Genomic DNA, 21,162 nt, shown 5'->3' with positions numbered 1-21,162 from the left:
CTCAAATCCTTACTCTCCACTGGTCCATGAATCAAAACAGTTTAATCGAAACAATTCAAGAAAACATGGTTGGATGATAATTATTTCATTTTCAAAATGACGTATAGTTGACTTAAGGGTAAACAACATAAGTTAACCATAAAATATTTATTATAAATTAAGCTAAAACAAATAGAAGGAACTCGTAAAAACTTCGTGTAAACATACACGTCGCTTTTGGAAAGTATTTGGAGATCTGAGTAATAACCTGGTTATAAATAATTAATCGGTATATTGCGTATGAATTCAATAGAGAAAAACCGATCCCTGCAAGATTTTCCTAAAATTCAATCTTCCATTTGCATTATTATGTTCAGTTTTTAGTTCATTACGTTTCAGTTTTAGTTCATCAAATTAAACCACTTCTAAAAAATCATAACTTATAAAGATTTCAATTATCGAATTGTTGGTAATATCACTCCAGTCTCTGTGGATACGATATAAAAATACTTTCTTTTGATTTACTCAGCATCAAAATGGCGCCGTTGTCCAGGGCGGGCGTTTAAGATATTACGAACCTAAAACGATTATTGTCATCTTTTGAAGTTTGCACATTTGTTCAAAATACTGGGCATATACTTATATATATATTCTTAACTTCTCCTAACCTTTCTTGTTAGACTTGCAAAGCTTTGTGTATGCGAGGTACAGATTCGACAAATTTAGTACCTTTCGATCCTAAGATCGAGAGAACTGCTCAGAAAAACAAAAGACGTGTAAAAAAACTAAAACAATCTAACAAGCACAGAAAAAAGAGTCCACATCAGCTGTACCAGTAACAAATATGGCAGTAGAAAACCATGTGGAACCACCATGCGAAAGCAGCCCAAGACAGTTTTCCCGGCTCACCAAAAATCCAACTGCACGACACGCTGAAATGAAAATAGGGCTGCTGCAAACAATTATGCTAACCCTTTTGTAGATCTGGACCGTGAAGATCCTTACACTCACCTCACCAGATTCTACGAGATCATTGGTACGTTGGGTGCACTAGAGGCAGAAGAAGCTGTGTTCATGAGGCTCTTTCCACATTCGTTGATTGGAAAGGCAAAAGATTGGTATCTTGATTAATCAACTGAAACAATGACCAATTAGAATGTATTAGAGAAAAATTTTCTGAACATATTCTTCTCGCACAACTGATTCATGAACGCAAAGAAAGATACAACAACATTCACTCAAGCAACAAATGAAATATTGTGCAAGGCCTGGGAGCGTTATAAGTCCATGTTACGGAAATGTCCAAATCAAAGTTTTGATAACTTGTCACAAATCCACATTTTCTGTAATGGATTACTACCCCAATGGAAACTGTTACCTGATGCGACAACCGGTGGTTCCTTACTCGCAAAAAGCGCAGAAGAGGCAATTGCAATTATTGATAAAATGGCCCTCACGGATCATCAAGTTCAACATAATTGAGGCGTCGTCCAAAAGAAACCTGGAATATTGGAATTAGGTACGAATGACACAATCTTAGCACAAAACAAACTCCTCACTCAAACTGTCGAAGAGCTAACAAAACAACTGTCCAAACTCCCTCAATAACTCAAGGAAATGCACGGACCGGTAAGCTTATCACAACAAATAACTTTATGCGAATTATGCACTGGAGATCATCAAACCAGTTTTTTCCCTCCACTAAATGAAGAAGTCAATTATATGGGCAATCAACAAAGGCCGGCACAGTATCAAAGCAATTAGAATTTCCAACGCATAAACAACGCAAATTATGGTCAAGGATGATGACAAGATGCTGGAAGAGCAAGCAGGCCAAATTAGTTCCAAAATTACCAACAACCAAATCAACCGGAAGAAACAACAAAACTTGAAGATACTCTGCAACAATTCATGCAACTCTTAATCGCGAACCAGAAAAATACCGACGCTTCCATCAAAAATCTCGAAACTCAAGTTGGATAGATTGCAAAGCAATTTCCAGATCAACAACGAGGGACTTTCACAGTGTTATACCCCAAAATTTGCCCACATCTTTTTTCAAGAAAACTTCAATCTAAAAATTAAGAGTTTCATATAATCTGGGATTTTCATATCCTGATTTATGAATACTTGGTTTTTAGAATTTTTCTTATACGGTATTTTGGCTCGCTGTTGAATTTATTCTTACGTAAACGCCAATTACTGTTTATTACTTCACACATGCTATTTATTTGATATTTATTTACAGATAAATAGTACTGACGCAATTGGTACAGAGTTAAATCTTTTGCAGGCGCATAGTCCGGGGATTCAGACTGTACTGGTAACAAGTAAATTATTTGTTTCCCACTAATTTTTGTACTATATTCCATTATTTTCAAAATCTTTTCCTTTCTTTTCAAATCTCTTCTTTCAAAATCAAATCCTAACTTTATTCTATACATCTCTCTTTTTTTTTCAACACTATCATACACTTTCTTTCAAATCTCACTTCCACTCAAATTTACCTCTTGTACGGAATCACTTCATTCCCCAACGTCTCTATCCTTCTTTTCATTCTATAAATACCTCTCATTCTTTCCATAAAATCTCACATCAAATTCTAACTCATCTCTCAAATTTCTACTTCATATTCATTCTCTCTTCTTCCCCGGCAAAATGGCGAAGCAGATGGAAACGTGTTTTCTTATGGTCATCACCATTGCTACGGTGATCATGTCCTTCTTCTGTCTGCATAGTCCTGAAAAATGTGGACCTGCGATGGTTACACTCCCGATTATCTATTTTCTGTTGGTCATAGCATGGATTATTAATCGTCATATGTAAAGTTTGTCGTATCTTCTATTTTTAGAATGTACCGTTCTTTATATTTACCGTGCTATTTACTACGTTTTGTTTAGGTAATATTTGTACTGTCAGTATTAAGTATTACACTATATCGTCATTTAACTAGTAAGATAATGTTATATGTGTTTATTGCTAGTTAAAATATTTATTTTTTCTGTGCATTAAAACCTTTCAGTCTTATTATTGACGGCAATTTTGTTCGCATACAGTACATATTATTTATTTATTACGTCTGTGTTTTACTAACCACTCATGTAAATAAATTCTCATCATTAAACAAAAACAAAACAAAAACAACAAAAATATTAACTTTGACTGTTGAATTTTCACTCTAAACAGTCAGTTGACAGTCAAACCGCTGACAGTGCAATTCTCCGTGTCTTGTACCATCAATCAAATCAAACTTTTGCATTTCAAAATTCCAAGATTTTTGTTCTAGAAGTCTTCTGAATATCACATGATTAGCAGAGACTCAACACTGCACGAAAATCAGGTACGCTTAAGTGTCTCCTACACAAACATCCCTAACTAGGGTTTCTTGTTTTTTTTTTCAGGAGAACAAGTTTTTGAGACCTCAAATGGATTTCATGGACCTCCATATATCTCAAAGTACCATCATACAAATTTTCAAACTTCAATTCGCTCAGACGCACAGTCAGCAGCTCAAACAGTCAACAGACGACCTGTTTGACCAAAAAAGTCAACAGACAGTCAAAAATGAAATTTTTTGTCAACATCCATATTTTGTCAAAGGATTCATCATTTGATCATTGGTTGATCATAATTCATCAAGGAAAGATCAAAAATCAACAAAACCCTAAGTTTCAAAATTAGGGTTTTCTCCTAAAAAGTCAACTGAACTTTGACTGGTCATAACTCTCTCATCCTTCATCCACAAAATTTAAACCAAAGCTTATTTTGAAGGAAATTCAATTATCTTTCAAATGCAATTGGTCCCATGGTCATTAGATTCACCATTTGAAAAATATGAATCAAGACATTACAGGTCATTTTCAAAGTCAACAGAAAGTCACTTTTTTCAAAAGGACACACAAGGAGCATGGAAAATAATTTTGACATGAGACCAAATACATTGGTTAGAGGACTCTTTGAGGTTTCCAAAAAGTGCAAGAACTCCTTCATATGATAAACATTGAGATATTTACACCTTGTTGAAGTTGGCTAAATTTTGGGAAAATGCATGAAATCAACATTGATCAAAAATGTTTTTCTTCCAAATGAAACCCAATTTCCATGATCGAAACATGTTTACCATGATGTAAAGGGCCTCCCACGACCAAGACAAAGCCCACATCATTTTTGTTCTTTTTTTGATTTAATTTTATCATATTTAAGATTAAATTAAAAAAGGAAAATGGAAGGATAATGCATAGCTTTAATCTTAAGCTAAAGCCTCCACAATTGACTCAATTATGCAGCAAGAGGCAAGTAAAATAGGCCTAGGGCAAGAGGTGCGGAAAAATCAAGCCATGGTTGCTTAAAATTCAAGCTTGATATATTAAAGAAATCAAGAATTCAACAAAGACATAAATGCTTCTTAGCTTAGTTTTTAAGCACTTGCTTTGCCTATAAATGAAGTAGAACACTTCATCAGAAGAGAGAGACGAATTTAGAAGCTTCCATAGGCATATATCACTCTTGTAACAACTTGTAAAATTCAAAGAAACTTGAAATTCGAATTTTAAGTTTAAGTCATTTTCAATACAAACTAAGCATTCAAACATCATCTCTGAACTTCATTGAACCTGTCCAAATAAATTTTAAGCATCAAAGCCTCACAGATCGAGCCCCACAAGCCACGGTTTGTTCAAACATAAATCAATTCGTATTTGATCATACACGCATGCTTAGCAAGATGTAGACATATATTTGAGTTTAGTTTGATATGTTGATCATTTCTGGAAGTTTAATTGAGTTTTGAATGCTTGTATACGAGGTTACCATTTTTTAGGGTTCTTAGATCCTATTTAGGGATTTTCGTTACAAGCAAAATTAGAAGAAACTAAGGCCATATTCGAATTCAGGGGTGAAAACCCAGTCAAAAGAGCATATCGCAAAAAATTTATGTTGTGGTTTACCCCTATTCGCTATTTTTGCAGATTTAGGGTTCATCAATTACAGCGCTTTTTGCATAAAAGCGCTGTTAAAAGTGGTGTCTGGAGGTTGAAGACGAAGACGTGTCCTCACCCCATAGGCTTGCGCGCGCGCGTTTTTAAATTCAAACTTTTCTAATCCAGTGTGTTGCAGGTGTCTTATGTGTCATGCGCCTTCAGGCTTCCCACCTTCAGATCCATCCATCTGTCAATCCAACGCATCAAAACGTGCACCCCCATCATGGACCTCATTTAATTACCACACCTGATCATTGTTTATATATTTTCTATTTTTATTTAATTTTCTTTACAAAATTATTTTAAAATAGTTCTAAAAATCCAAAAAATACACAAAAAATATTTTTAAGTTTATAAAATAATACTTTATTTTCAGAAATAAAAATATTTTATTTTTCTTCATAATTTAAATATTTTTCATAATTAATTAGTATATATTTATATATTTGCTTTTTAATTATTTCAACCAATCAAAAAATCATAAAAAAATTGTTCTCTATATTAAATATAGTTTATATATTATAGGCTAATTTTGTACATATTTAGAATAATTTTCTCTTTAAGTTTTAATTATTTGTATAATTATTTGCATAATTATGTATTAATTAACTTAATAAATTCAAAATCAAATTTCAAAATTCCAAAAAAAAATAGTTTTATCTTAAAATTAATTGACAAGCATTTTGAACATATTTTAAGCTTAATTTTTAGGTTTAAATTTTATTTCCATCTTTTTTCTCATTTTAATTAAATTAATCATGCATTAATTCTAATTAAAATCAACCATCAAAAAATCCAAAAATATTTCTTTTATTTTCTTGCAATTTAAATTCCTAGATAAATGTATAGGTGATCAAATTCATGTAAATAGCGTAGTCTACATTTCCCGCAAAATCGATGTAATAGCGTAGATTTACTTTCCGCATTTTACATTTCCGCATTTTAAATTCCAGCACATATAAAACTGCGTGTATGTCAAAGATAAAATTGAATCGTTAGATCACTAACTTCAAAGATAAAATATCTTAATCAAAACACAATCACACTTGCACCTCTTAAGGTAACCCCTCTTTTACTCTTTTCAAAATCAAAATCAAATTCTACTGTTTCAAATGCCAAAATCGAACTTTCGTTTACATCCGGTAAAAGGATAGTTTTTTTAAAGGAAATAGGATAAGACCTTATAACTTAGGGTAGACCTCCTAATTTGCTTGCTCAGATCAAAACAAACAAATCTCTCATATATCATTGTTTTTCAAAATAAAACTTTCAAAAAGACAATACTTTGTATATATCCAAACGAGGATCATTACGAAGTTAACGTTCTTTTTTTCAAAAAAACATATTTTGAAAGATAAAACACTTTGTATACATCCGTACAAGGATCATTACAAAGTCAATTTACAAAGGTATTTAAAACCACATACAAGCATTTCAAGGCAATAGAAAAGTGATTGAAAACAAGTGAGCTAAGCAAATTAAAGAGCCCATGGATAACCATGGATACAAAGGGTGTTAACACCTTCCCTTTGTATAACCTACCCCCTTACCCAGAATTTCTTAAAGGTCTTTTTTCTGTTTCTTTTATAAACCTTTCCTTAATTGGATAAAATAAAAGTCGGTGGCGACTCTCTAATTTTCAAAAGCACAAAAGCAGAAATAAAAAAGAGTCAGTTCGCGTATCTCTCCGCGAGAGGTATGGTAAAAAACCGAGGGCGACAGAACTGGCGACTCTGCTAGGGACACTTTAAAAAAAACAAAATGTTTTCAAAGGGGTTACCTTTAGAGTTTAGATCACTTCGATGTTTTCAATTGCTTGACTTGATTGCTCTATTTTCCAAAGGTTTGTTTGGGTATTTTGCTGGTGTGAAAGATTCTAACCCGAATCTCGAGATACCTTAAGTATGTGACAATAGACCAAGGAAACTGTACGGCATGTACCGATACGGTTGATCTGGTAGTCATTGTTAGTGCGATACTTTGGTTTATACTGATGTCCCTTGAAAACGATCAAGGAGTATATTAGGCTTCCGAAATGTCATTAAACACTAATTTGTCTTAGAACCTTTTAGTTGAACTTGACTTGTGGCCTATTAAGTGGCTAACTTTGAAATTGATCGAAGTTAGTTATCCTCGAGGAATATTTTTGATCGGCCGTCTGAGCGCCGTATTGAGATGTTGTCTCAAAGGATCATAGAACCCGAATACTATTCTAGGACAAGTTTTAACCAACTCAACTTCAGAGGGGAGGGTATCACCTATGAACTTCATGCAAGCCTTTAAACCTAAGGCTATTGTTTGATTTGTTTGTGTTTGCCACATGTTTGACATCATAACATCATAAGCATATCATTTTTTCACTAACCATTTCAAGGATCAAAGAGTTTACCTTTGTTTTGTTATTGCAGGTAATGGCTCCCGCCACCAGAGGTTACATCCGAATCAACATCTCAACGGTGCCATCTGAACTAAAAGACTTAGTATCCGAGTTTCCCAGGAATGCTCAATTCACCGAAAAGCACGGTCACCTACTCCATTTGGTTACCTCAAAATTTGAAGAAGACATGATACGAGTCCTGTTCCAGTTCTTTGATCCCGAACATCATTGCTTTACCTTTCCTGATTACCAGTTAGTACCCACCTTGGAAGAGTTTTCTGAACTAATTGGATTACCTGTTCGAGATCAATTACCTTTCACTGGTTTAGAAAGGATTCCAAAACCTGAAATCATTGCTGCTGCCTTACATTTGCGAAAGTCAGAAATCGAGTCCAATTGGGAAACAAAGAGTGGAATCCATGGTTTGCTTGCTAAGTTCTTAATGGAAAAGGCTCGATTACAACTAGAAAACAAAAGTTACCCAGCTTTTGAGGAGGTTATAGCTCTTTTGATCTATGGGTTGGTTTTATTCCCTAATCCCGACCAGTTCATAAGTGTGCACATCATCAACCTTTTCTTAACCCGTAACCGGTACCAACCTTGCTGGGAGACATTCTACATTCTCTATATACTCGTACCATGAAGAAACGAGGGACTCTTATGTGTTGTATACCACTACTGGCTAGATGGTTTACATTTCATCTTCCCCGATCAGTGCTGAGAAATGAACAAAGAATGCAATGGTCTCGCAGGATTATGTCTTTGTCTCATTCAGATATCCGGTGGAACAACTTCTTTCAAAGAGACATTACTATCATTGACCATTGTGGAGAGTACCCTAATGTGCCACTACTTGGCATCAAGGGAGGCATCACTTGCAACCCCTCTCTAGCTTTACGCCAATTTGGATATGCACGGAGAAACGGTCCTCATGACATGATTATCCGTGGCATTGTGTTTGATTACGAGAATGATTCCCACAGACACCGACGAAGGTTCATACATGCGTGGGGCAGTGTCTATAGAATAGAAAGCAAAACTTTGGGGCAATGGAATTCTATTCCTATGGAACCTTACCTCAGATGGGTGCGTACTCATGCTCAGAAATTCATCATGCCATATCCCGCTATTCTACCTGTGACTATTGAGCCAGAAGTCGAAGGAGACGAACCTCGAGTTATTCTACATCCGAATATGCCAACTAACCTGGAAGAGTTGCAGAAATCTTGGGTTCAACTAAAAGAGGAAAGGGACACCTTCAAAACACACGGTCAAGACTATGAGAGAAGATTATTGGAGCTCACCGGACAACTCCAAGAAGAACAGCAGATCAACACATTCCTGCGTGCAAAAAGAAAGCGTCCATGGGAGACCTGAGGGATCCTTCATTTTCTTTATTTTCTGTTTTGTAAGCCCGAATGAGGCAAAAAAAAAAGAAATAAATTGTTTGACTAACAAATGTTTGTTTTTCTTTTGTTTTAACAAATCTAAACTCTAAGATCCTTGAAAACATTGCATATACATTTCATTGCATATACATTTCATTCATTGCATATGCATTTCATTCATACACATTGCATAACAGGTTCACATGACGGATTTCTCATCTCCTCGTTGTTTATTTCAGTTAGAAGAGATGGAATCTGAGACAAGCATCAAGAATCTCGAAGCACAGAACGCCCAAGTTCAAGTAGCAATTCTGGAACTGGCAAAGGGGCAACAAGAATTGAAAGCCCTGATAACCAAGAAGAAAAAGAAGCCCAAAGGATCTGTAGGCTTGAGTCACCTGAAAAGGAAAATCAAAATCCCAGCCAAAAAGTCCAAAAAACCACTGATCCCTGAAATAGTCGGTGATGGTGAACAAGGAGACAATCACAGCAACCAGGGTTCTGCTAAACCCTCCCTCTCTTCTAATGAAGAAGATTTTCATTCTGGAGACGAACAGGATGATGACAAATACCAGCAGTTGGAAGAACGCATGAAAGCTATGGAGATACAAAAAATACCTGGTTTAGATTTCAATGATCTGGGACTCGTCTCAGATGTTGTTATCCCTCCAAAGTTCAAAGTTCCTGTCTTCGCAAAGTATGATGGAGTTTCTTGTCCAAAACTACATCTGAGGTCCTATGTAAGGAAGATACAACCTTATACAGCAGATAACAAATTGTGGATTCACTTCTTCCAAGAAAGCTTGTCGGGTACACAACTCGAGTGGTACTACCAGTTGGAAAGTACAAAAGTTCATACCTGGGAAGATTTAACTGCTGCTTTTTACAAACAGTATCAATAGAATGCTGATCTTGCACCAACCCGTACTCAACTAAGGGGCATGTCCATGGCACCAAAAGAAAGTTTCAAAGGATATGCAAAAAAGTGAAGAGATATGGCTGGAAGGGTTCAACCACCTTTATCAGATCGCGAGCTAGTTGACATGTTCATGGGCACTTTAACTGGCCCTTTCTACAGTCATTTGCTGGGAAGCTCATCATCAGGTTTCACTGACCTGATATTGACTGGAGAACGTGTCGAAAGCGGCATTCAAAGTGGAAAAATTCAAATAGGCTCTTCCTCTGGTGCTACAAAAAGGCCCATCAGTGGGAGGAATGAGGTCAATACAATGCAAAGTCTGAAAGGTTGCAAAAATGAGCATCACCAATCTGTAGGGGCAGTTCTGATCTCCGCATCTGCGCCTCAAAAAGATCAACCGCCAAAATATACGCGTCGACCAGATGCGCCAAGAAGAAATTTTACCAGAATCAATATGCCAATCTCTCAGGCATTGCAGCATTTGTTAAAAGCAGATCTGATCACACTAAAAGACCCTCCAAAAAATGTCAACACTTCCTCTCCGAGTTATCGCCCCGATGCAACCTGTGCGTATCACTCCAACTGTCCAGGACATGACGCAGATCACTGTTGGGCCCTGAAAAATAAAATACAAGACATGATAGATGCTGGGGAAGTTGAGTTCGATCCTCCAGAGACTCCAAATGTCATCACTGTGCCTATGCCAAAGCACGAAAAAACTGTTAATGCTATCCTGGACACTGTTTACATCTATGATGTGAGGGAATTGTCAACTCCACTCCTTGAAGTCAAAAGAAAGCTAATCCAAGCTGGTTACTTTCCAGGTTGTGACCCTGGTTGCTTTTATTGCACACACCTACCCAATGGTTGTGAAAATCTGAGAATGGGAATTCAAAAGTGGATGGATCGCCGTATCATTATGTTTGAGAGGCTACCTTCCATGGATGTTTTATGCGAAGTCTTTGCAAACGGGATGAGAATAGAGGACGTCTCAGTGGTTTCCAACATACCATTAAAAATCCCTACCAAAGCTCCTTTCAAAATTTCTGCTACACCCAAAGTGGCATCGGTAATCATTACCAGTCCAACTACATTTCCATACTCCTCAGACAAAGCTGTCCCGTGGAGTTATGACACTAATGTTTATGTCCATGGAGTTAAGCAGGATACCTTGACCGAAGAGGCCCTGAATTTTACTACTCCAACTGTTGATAATATTGTGGGTACCAGTAAGATTACGAGAAGCGGAAGGACCTTTTCACCAGAAATTTCTCCAAATATGGTTACTAATCTAGTCCAGGTCCCAGTTCCTAATCAAGATATCAACGCTCGAGGCAAAGAGCCACAAGTTGAACCAGTTCAAATACCGGTGGAAGTCACTGTTGAGGATCCATCAAAGCAAGAAATGGAGGAAATATTGAAAATCATCTGCAAGAGTGATTACAATATTGTCGAACAACTGAGGCATACTGCTTCAAAAATCTCAATGCTGTCTCTGCTAAAGTATTCAGAAGCTCATGCCAAAGCCCTAATGAAGTTCCTGAAAGCTGCACATGTACCACAAGAGATTTCAATCGATCAATTTGAAAATTGTGTTGCCAGTCTAACAGTAAATAATGGCCTCGGTTTCTCTGATGTTGATCTAACCCCTGCTGGAAAGAATCACAATAAAGCCCTACACATCTCCATTGAATGTAATGGCACCACTCTATCTCATGTGCTGGTAGATAACGATTCTTCTTTGAACGTATTACCAAAAACAATACTAGAAAAGCTTGACTTCGAAGGAATTGTGTTACAACCAAGCGATGTTGTGGTAAGAGCCTTTGACGGGTCAACAAGAACAGTGTACGGAAAGGTGAATCTCCCAATCAGAGTGGGCTCTCAGATCTTTGATTCTACCTTTTACGTAATGGAAATTCATCCAGCATATTCCTGTTTACTAGGACGCCCTTGGATACATGGGGCAAATGCTGTAACTTTTACCCTACATCAGAAGTTGAAGTATCCAGTAAAAGGAAAAATTGTCACAGTTTATGGCGAAGATGAATATTTGGTTAGTCACCTGAGTAACTCCAAGTATGTTGAGTTAGATGACGAATTCATCGAAACTCCCTGCCAATCTTTTGAGGTGGTCTCTCCAGATGTCTCTACTACCAAGCATATTTCTGCTACTCCAACTACAGCTATGGCTTCTCTCAAAGATGCCAAAATTGTGATCGAAAAAGGTGGTTGCACAATATGGGGACAGCTCCTCGATGTACCTTACAAGTCCAACAAGTTAGGCCTGGGCTATGCTAATGGAAATCAAAAGAACGATCAAAGTCCTTGTTCTGGAGGATTAATATCACACTTCATCAGCCAAGGAGTAAATGCTATTGAAGACGATGGAGTGTTCTTGAACCATATCATCCAGCCATACCCAAATGAAGTTCCACCCCTTCCCATGGGAGTTTGGGATACTTTGGGAGAACCAAGCAGCGGATATAATTTTCAGTATACCGCACCTTAGAGTTCTTTTATTGCTACAGAAGACATTACCCCAACTGGATGGGGCAATCAATTTGGAAATGGCAAAAGTTTCACAAGTTCCATCAATGAGCAATATCAAAATCCACCTAAAGAAGTTTGGGATACTTTAGGAGAGCCAAGTGGCAAATATGACTTTATGGTGAAATATTCCGCTCCTCCGAGCTCACAAGTCGCCATTGAAGACATTGTCCCAACTGGATGGGATGAACATTACAACGACAATTTCACTCTTGAAGAAGCCAGGGAAACACCAAATAACGAGGGTTATTTTCTGTCACAGTACACTACTCAGCAGAATGCACAAGTCTCCCTCAAAGACATCATCCCGACTGGATGGGATGGCCTTATCGAGTATCTCGCTCAGCCAACAGAGGTACCTCAACCCGGATCCTCATATCCAACAGATCATCCTACTTATCCTGAGAGATCACCGACTCATTTCCCCACCAATGAAATCAATGCTGTGGAAGATGAAGAAGACAACTGCAACTGGAACAGCTGGATACTCCCTGCTCACCACAATGGATTGAACAACTGGGAAGCTGAAGATGTCATCTCCTTTGATCAGGAGTAAATGCATATTCCTGTTTTCATTGTCCATATGTTCAAAAATAAAAATGGTTCCTGTACTATCGAACCATGAGCTTGAAAGTCGTGTGCCTTGCCCGAAGCACACTGGTCCTTTTATAAGGGTTTGTCATATCATGATCATGTGCATTCAATAAAATCATGGGACGTTTGCATATTCAAATTTTGTGATCCTTTTTCCTTCTTTGCTTTTTCAAATAGCTATGTTTTCTTACACACACCCACATAAACAAATGCAGATTCATATTCACTTTGGATCCAGTTGATAACGATTCTGCTATTGCCCGTCATGACTTTGAAAATCCGATCTACCAAACTGAGGACGAAAGTGAGGAAGATTGTGAGGTACCAAGAGAGCTTGCAAGGCTGCTAGAACAAGAAGAAAAGACTATACAGCCGCATGAAGAACCAATTGAGGTCATCAACTTGGGCAGCGACGAAGAGAAGAAAGAAGTCAAGATAGGGGCTGATCTAGAAAACAGTGTCGAGCAAAGACTGATTCAAATGTTGCAGGACTACGTCGAGATATTCTCCTGGTCCTATGAAGATATGCCTGGCCTTGACACGGATATTGTGGTTCATCGCCTGCCAATCAAAGAAGGTAGCACTCCAGTCAAGCAGAAATTGCGGAGGAGTAGGCCCAATATGTCAAAAAAGATCAAAGACGAGGTTGAAAAGCAATTCAATGCCGGCTTTCTGAAAGTTGTGAGTTATCCTCCTTGGATAGCTAACATAGTACCTGTGCCCAAAAAAGACGGGAAAGTCAGAATGTGGGTAGACTACAGAGATCTGAACCGGGCAAGCCCCAAAGATGATTTCCCTTTACCTCACATCGATGTACTGGTTGACAATACCGCACAATGCAAGGTATTCTTCTTCATGGATGGATTCTCAGGGTACAATCAAATCAAGATGGCACCCGAAGATATGGAAAAAATAACTTTCACAACACCCTGGGGAACCTTTTGTTACAAAGTAATGCCCTTTGGTTTAAAGAATGCAGGAGTTACATATCAGCGTGCAATGGTAGCTTTGTTCCATGATATGATTCATCAGGAGATAGAGGTGTATGTCGATGATATGATTGCAAAGTCCAACACCGAAGAAGAACATCTGGGTCATCTACACAAGCTGTTTGACAGACTCAAGAAATACAGGTTGCGACTGAATCCGAACAAGTGTTCCTTTGGAGTAAGATCCGGTAAACTCTTAGGTTTCATCGTCAGCAGCAAAGGTATTGAGGTTGATCCTGCCAAGGTCAAAGCCATTCAAGAAATGCCTATACCCCGTACTAAGAAACAAGTCAGAGGATTCTTGGGATGTCTGAATTACATAGCCAGATTTATTGCCCATATGACTACTACTTGTGTGCCGATCTTCAAACTATTGAAGAAAGATCAAGTGGAAAGATGGAATGACAAATGCCAATTAGCTTTTGACAAGATCAAAGAATATCTCCAAAAACCGCCAATCTTGTTACCACCAGTGGAAGGAAGACCTCTGAAAATGTACCTTACTGTGTTAGAAGATTCAATGGGGTGTGTACTGGGGCAACATGACGAGTCTGGCCGAAAGGAGCATGCAATCTACTATCTTAGCAAAAAGTTTACCGATTGTGAAACAAGATACTCACTACTCGAAAAAACTTGCTGTGCCTTAGCATGGGCGGCTCGCCGACTAAGACAATATATGCTAAATCACACCACTTTCCTAATCTCCAAAATGGATCCTATCAAGTATGTGTTCGAAAAACCTGCTCTCTCTGGAAGAATAGCACGATGGCAAATGATCTTAACAGAATATGACATCCAGTACACTTCGCAAAAAGCAATCAAAGGAAGTGTGGTAGCTGATCATCTGGCTTATCAAGCAGTGGATGATTATCAAGCATTAAACATTGACTTCCTAGATGAAGACATTATGCTAGTCACTGACTACAAACAACCAGGACCGGAAGAAGGACCCGAGCCAGGATCCCGATGGACTATGGTTTTTGATGGAGCTTCTAATGCACTTGGCAATGGCATCGGAGCTGTGATCATTTCCCCTGCAGGAAGTTATACACCATTCACTGCCAGATTATGTTTCAATTGCACTAACAATATAGTCGAGTACGAAGCATGTATTCTGGGTCTCAAAGCTGCAATTGATTTAAGAATCAAGTTCCTGGAGGTCTACGGAGACTCGGCGCTTGTGATTTATCAAGTCAAAGAGGAATGGGACACGAAGCACCCGAACCTAATTCCATACAAAAAATATGTGCTAAGTTTGATTCCTTACTTTGAAGAGATCACTTTTGAACACATCCCGCGCGAAGAAAATCAACTAGCTGATGCCTTAGCTACCATGTCATCCATGTTCAAAGTCCGGTGGGACAACGAGGCGCCAATGATCACCATTTACAGGCAGGATGAACCAGCCTATTGCAATGAGATCGATGCCTAAGGAACGGAAGAAAAACCATGGTTCCATGAAGTAAAAAGGTATCTCGAAACTCAGAAGTACCCTGAAGGAGCATCCATTAACGACATAAAGTTTCTAAGAAGATTTGCTGCTAAATTCTTTCTAAGTAATGGAACTCTATACAAACGCAACCATGACTCGACTTTACTTCGTTGTGTAAACAAGAAGGAAGCAGAACAGATTATGGAAGACATACATGATGGTGCCTTTGGTACTCATTCAAGTGGACATACAATGGCTAAAAAGATCCTAAGAGCAGGTTATTACTGGTCTACCATGGAGACAGACTGCCATCATCATTCCAGAACCTGTCACAAATGCCAGATATATGCCGACAAAGTACATGTACCTCCAGTCCCGCTAAATGTCCTGACGGCTCCTTGGCCTTTTGCAATGTGGGGTATTGATATGATTGGAGAAATCAAGCCTACTGCCTCCAACGGACATCGCTTTATCCTGGTCGCTATTGATTACTTCACAAAGTGGGTAGAAGCAGCTTCATTTGCTTCTGTCACCAAGAATGTTGTGGCCCGATTTATCAAGCACAATCTCATTTGTCGGTATGGCATCCTTGAAAGGATCATCACAGACAATGGCACAAATTTAAACAACAGAATGATTACTGAACTCTGCACACAGTTCCAGATCAAACATCATAATTCCTCTCCATATCGACCAAAGATGAATGGCGCGGTGGAAGCTGCCAATAAGAACATCAAGAAAATCATACAAAAGATGACAGTAACTGTGGACCTCCGATTTTTTTAATACCGGGCCATACCTCTGATCTGTAGAGATACGTGAACTGACTCTTTTTTGTCGCTTAATGCTTTCGCATTTTTTTTGAAAATTCACAGAGTCGCCACCGACCTTTTATTTTATCCAATTAAGGAAAGGTTTATAAAAGAAACAGAAAAAAGACCTTTAAGAAATTCTGGGTAAGGGGGTAGGTTATACAAAGGGAAGGTGTTAGCACCCTTTGTATCCATGGTTATCCATGGGCTCTTAAGTTTGCTTAGCTCACTTGTTTTTCGATCACTTTTCAATTGCTCTGAAATTGCTCATATGTGGTTTCAAATACTTTTGTAAATTGAATTTTGTAATGATCCGTGTGTGGATGTATACAAAATGCTTGTTTATCTTTCGAAAGATGTTTTAAAAAGAACGTTAACTTTGTAATAACCCGTGTTTGGATGTATACAAAGTATTGTCTTTTTTTTGAAAGTTTTGAAAAATCAACAGTGTATGAGAATTTTGTTTGTTTTGATTTGAGCAAGCAAACTAGGAGGTCTACCCTGAGTTGTAAGGTCTTTATCCTATTTCCTTTAAAAATCTATCCTTTCACCGGATATAAAAGCAAGGTTCGATTTTGTACTCGAAACAGTAGAATTTTGACTTTGATTTTGAAAGGAATGAGAAGGGATTACCTCAAGAGGTGCAAGTGTGATTGTGATTGGATTCAGATATTTATCTTTGAAGTTAGTGATCTAACGGTTCAATTTTATCTTTGACATACACGCAGTTTATATTTGCTGGAAATTAAAGTGCGGAAATGTAAAGTGCGGAAAGTAAATCTACGCTATTACATCGATTGTGCGGGAAATGTAAACTAGCCTATTTACATGAATTTGACATCCTATACATTTATCTAGGAATTTTAAATTGCAAGAAACATAAAAGGCATGTTTTTGGATTTTTTATGATTTATTTTAATTATAATTAATGCATGATTAATTAAATTAAAATGAAGAAAAAAGATGAAAATAGATTTAAACCTAGAGATTAAGTTTAAAATATGTACAAAATATTTGTTAATTAATTTTAAAACAAAACTAATTTTTTTGGAATTTTTGGAATTGATTTGAAATTGATTTAAGTTAATTAAAACATAATTATGCAAATAATTATACAAATAATTAAAACTTAAAAAGAAAATTATTCAAAATATGTACAAAATTAGTTTATAATATATAAACAATATTTAACACAAAGAACAATTTTTTTTTTAGGATTTTTTGATTGGTTAGAATAATTAAAAAGCAAATATATAAATATATACTAATTAATTATGCAAAATATTGAAATTTTGAAGAAAAATAAAATATTTTTATTTCAGAAAATAATATATTATTTTAGAAGTCTAAAAATATTTTTTGTGTATTTTTTGGATTTTTAAAACTATTTTAAATTAATTTAACAAAGAAATTAAAATAAAATAGAAAATAAAATAAAAAATAAAAGGATACTGATCCTGTGTGGTAATCAGTGAGGGAGCATGGTGGGGAAGAGTGATCTGGCGCGTTGGATCATTCATTAAGTGAGATCAGATGGTCCAGAAATTGAGGCACGTGGTGATCAGTACACCTGCAAAGCACAGAATCAGAGATAAATTTAAAAACACGCGCGCGCTTCTGGACCAATGAGGGGGAGACACCTCATCGTCTTCAACCTTCAGACAAGGCCTTTTACAGCGCTTTTGTAAAAAAGCGCTATTGTAAGTGAACCCTAAATCTGCAAAATAACGAATAGGGTCAAACAAGCATAGAAATCAGGCGCGATGGTACCATTGGATTCGTCTTGTTCCACTGAATGTAACCCTGCCCTTAATTTGTTTTAATTTTGGCCCTAATGAAGAACCCTAATTTTGAGCTAAGTAAACCCTAAAATGGTATATGCTACAAACATCCATTAAAATCCAATTGAAGCTCCAGAAACGACCAGAGCTTCAAACCAAACACAATTATGCATCTACATCTTGTTAAATATGCGTGTGTTATGAGATATAAGTTGGTTTTAGTTTGAACAAACCGTGGCCTATATAGCTCGATTCAGTGATGTTTAGGACTTGCAATTGATTGGAATAGTTTCAATGAAGCTCAGAGATGATGTTTGAATGCTTAGTTTGTATTGAAATGGACTGAAATTAAAAACTCGAATTTGAATTTTCTTTGAATTTTTTCCAAGTGATTACAAGTGTATATGAGCAAGGCTTTGTTTCTGATTTCGTGTGTCTTTAATTACTGAACTAAGATAGCTTATTTATAAGCTATGTGTGCTTAGAATTGAAGCTAACTTGCAGCTAGTTGCCTTTGTTGAAACTTTGGTTTTTAAATATTAAAAACCTTGAATTTTTGACCAAGTCTTGACTCCATTCAATGCTCTTGCCTTGTGCACCAATCCTCTGCAGAAAATTGAAGGTTCCTTGGGTGAGTCATGCTTAGATTGTAAGCTACCATTTATCCATGCATTTTCCTTTTAATTTTAATCTTAAAGTAAGATAAAATCATGCAAAAAATGGATAAAAAAGGTATGGGCTTAGTCTTGGTCGTGGGAGGCCCATTACATCATGGAAATGATGTTTGAATGCTGAAAACTTGGCCCCATTTGGAAAAAATGCAATTTTGAACAATGTTGATTTCATGTATTTTTCCAAAATTTAGCCAACTTCAACAAGGTGTAAATCCCTCAATTTTTGTCATATGAAGGAGTTCTTGCACTTTTTGGAAACCTCAAAGAGTCCTCTAACCAATGTCTTTGGTCTCATGTCAAAATGATTTTTGAAGCTCCTTGTGTGTCCTTTTGAAAAAAGTGTCTTTTTGTTGACTTTGAAAATGACCTGTAATGTCTTTGATCATATTTTTCAAATGGTGAATCCAATGACCATGGGATCAATGGCATTTGAAAGATAATTGAATTTCCTTCAAAACAAGCTTTGGTTTGAATTTTTTGGATGAAGGATGAGAGAGTTATGATCAGTCAAAGTTGAGTTGACTTTTCAGGCAAAAACCCTAATTTTGAATCTTAGGGTTTTGTTATTTTTGATCTTTCCTTGATGAATTATGATCATCCAATGATCAAATGATGAATCCTTTGACAAAATATGGACTTTGACAAAAAATTTCATTTTTGACTGTCTGTTGACTTTTTGGTCAAACGGGTCGTCTGTTGACTGTTTGAGCTGCTGACGGTGCGTCTGAGTGAATTGAAGTTTGAAAATTTGTATGATGGTACTTTGAGATATATGGATGTGTATGAAATCCATTTGAGCTCTCAAAAACTTGTTGCTCCTGTAAAAACAAGAAAAACCCTGATTAGGGACTGTTTGTGTAGGAGACAGTTAAGCGTACCTGATTTTTGTGCAGTGCTGAGTTTCTGCTAATCGCGTGATATTCAGAAGACTTCTAACACAAAAATCTTGGAAATTTGAATTGTGAAAGATTGATTTGATTGATGGTACAAAACACTGTGAATTGTACTGCCAGCAGTTTGGCTGTCAACTGACTGTTCAGGTATTGATGTAGCAGTTAGAGTGAAAAATCAACAGTCAAAGTTAATTTTCTTTTTTGTTGTTTTTTTGTTTTTGTTTTATGTGAAAAATGAAAGTTTATTTACATGACTTGTTAGAAAAACACAGACATAATAAATAACTAATATTTACGGTATGCGGGCAAAATTACCGATAATAACCCTGAAAATCATTTAATGCACAGAAATAGGAATATTTGACTGGCAGAAAACACACAAAATATTATCTTAGTAATTAAGCAATATTATGACAAATAGTACAACATTTAATACTGACAGTACAAATATTACATACTATATTGAACAGTACGACGAATAAACGGTACATTTAAGAAATAAGAAATACGGCAAATTTTAAGAATGACGATTAATGACCCATGCTATGAACAATAACATGTAAATGATTGGGAGTGCAACCATTGCAGGTCCACACTCTTCAGGACTATGCAGGCAGAAGAAAGTCATGATCACCGTAGCAATGGTGATGACTGTAAGAAACAGTGTCTCTATCCACTTTGCCATTCTTGTCAGGGAAGAAGAGAAAATAGATATGAGATAGGAATTTGAAAGATGAGTTGGAATTTGATGTGAGATTTTATGAAAGAAAATGAGAGGTATTTATAGAATGGAAAGAAGGAAAGAGACGTTGGGGAATGATGTGATTCCGTACAAAAGGAAAATTTGAGTGGAAGTAAGATTTGAAAGAAAGTGTATGATAGTGTTGGAAAAAGGAGAGATTTGATTTTTGAAAAAGAGATTTGAAAAGATTTTTGCAAATAATGGAATATAGTACAAAAATTAGTGGGAAACAAAAGATAATAATAATCTACTTGTTACCAGTACAGTCTGAGTTTCCTGATTCTGCGCCTGCAAAAAGATTTAACTCTGTACCAATTGTGTCAGTACTATTTATCTGTAAATAAATAAATAGCATGTGTGAAGTAATAAACAGTATTTGGTGTTTGCGTAAGAATAAATTCAACTGCAAGCCAAATTACTGTATAAGAAAGATTCTAAAAACTAAGTATTTCATATGTCAGGATATTTGTTGAAATAAAAATCCATGATTATATGAGACCCTTAATTTTCAGATTGGAGTTTTCTTAAAAAATATGTGGGCAAATTTTGGGGTATAACAGTAACCTACAAAGACTGGCATGAGATGTTACCTTTTGCTCTTCATGGTTATCGCACATCTGCGCGTACTTCAACAGGGGCAACTCCATTCTCCTTAGTCTACGGTATGGAGGCAGTTCTTCCAATTGAAATTCAGATTCCTTCCCTAAGGATTATGAAAGAAGCCGATCTAGACGAAGACGATTGGATTCAGACTCGATTGGACCAGATAAACTTGATTGATGAGAAGAGGCTCGCAGCTATTTGTCATGGCCAGTTGTACCAAAAGCGTATGATCAAAGCCTTCAACAAGAAAGTCAAAAGTCAGGCATACCAAACTGGTGGCTTGGTTGTCAAACGCATCATCTTACCCCAAGGTGACCCCAGGGGCAAGTGGACTCCCACTTATGAGGGACCGTTTGTAATCAAGAAAATATTCTCCAGCGGAGCCATGTTGCTTACCACCATGGATGGCGAGGATTTCCCACACCCTGTGAATGCGGACATAGTCAAAAA

The sequence above is a fragment of the Vicia villosa genome, linkage group LG2, assembly GCF_029867415.1.
Source record: "Vicia villosa cultivar HV-30 ecotype Madison, WI linkage group LG2, Vvil1.0, whole genome shotgun sequence".
NCBI classification, from domain to species: Eukaryota; Viridiplantae; Streptophyta; class Magnoliopsida; order Fabales; family Fabaceae; genus Vicia; species Vicia villosa.
Note: the sequence above shows the minus strand (reverse complement) of the source record.